Raw genomic sequence first — 1,419 nt, 5'->3', positions numbered from 1 at the left:
TTTAATTTAGTCGAAGTTACCTTCACTCAACTTCCTCTTTACGGTTCTTTTCAAATATATTGGCGATATTTTAATAAGTGTGCATGTGTGTATGCAAATATTTACACTGGAAGGTGTATATTGGTGTATGAATGTATATTTTTGCATGTATGTTCGTACGCCTGTACATACTATATTTTGCGTAAAGTGTGCAGATGGAGATTTTCTCATTATCGTCTGACGACCAGAAGTCACAGAAATTTCTTACTCTTCGGAAAACATCGATCTTTCCAGAACTGACGAAAAACACTGATGTTGCCAAGGAAAATCCAGGGTTTATTTTGTCAACACGCACACACGTTTGTTAGCTATGCAGCCACTGCACCAACGTTGTTACCGATGGAACAACTTCAAACATGGAAACAATTATTTAATATTGTTATTTGCTGAGGATATTTTTCTAAGTTTTTAAATTTGAAGTTTCTTTAATGTCATGTACTATATCCAGGAGAAAGCTGAAAATGCTTTCTCTTGGTCATTATCTGGTAATTTTCTACTTCCCATTCCAGTTCTCGAGCGACTGATATGTTAGTACAATTAATCTCAGTATTACTGTATGAGGATATTACGGATCCAAATATAAACACAAAGCATTCCGTTTCCAATATGCAATGCATGCATACAAACTCACTCACACACACATATATGTATGTATATAAAATGTATGTAAATATGTACATATGCCCAAATATTTGTGTGTATGCAGAAATAATTTAATTTAATAAGACAAGTATACATATATACATATAAGTATAAATGTAGGCATACATATATACATACGTATTAATAAAGGAATATAAAAAAGGGGAAATATATATATTTGTTACTCTGTAGAATATTCTATAACTGAAACTACGTATAATATGAATGATGTATACATACCAGTGAAAAATTTATACAAATATATCTGTAGAACTATATTGTCAGGGTTACTTAGAAAATTGGATAGGCATCTGATTGGTTAAGCTTGACTCTGGTAGTTATGGATACAGAAGAGAGGAGACAAAACTGAAAAAAAAAAGGAATAAAAGCATGAGAAGCATAGAATAAGAAAAAAGAATCATTTACAAGGTTGGAAAGATATTTAATGGGACGTTACTGTATCTTGACGTAGTAGGGGAAAGAAAAACGGATACAGAGGAAAAGAAAACGGTGGACGTCTCACTGTGGAAAGAGGAGATTGGTAATTTTCACGATGATAGTGGGTTACAGGACCGAAAAACTATCGGTATTGTCTGCTGTTATGAATGCCTCGCTAATGAAAGATGGCTACGCCTTATGTCTATCACTTACTGCATGCGTGTGTCTGTTTAAGTACCATATCATTACAGGTGTAGGTGAGGGGTGAAGGGCGAGGAGAGCGGAAGGCGACGTAGATGT

This window comes from Octopus sinensis, linkage group LG2 (assembly GCF_006345805.1).
Source record: "Octopus sinensis linkage group LG2, ASM634580v1, whole genome shotgun sequence".
Taxonomy (NCBI): domain Eukaryota; kingdom Metazoa; phylum Mollusca; class Cephalopoda; order Octopoda; family Octopodidae; genus Octopus; species Octopus sinensis.
This window is presented reverse-complemented; position numbering follows the sequence as displayed.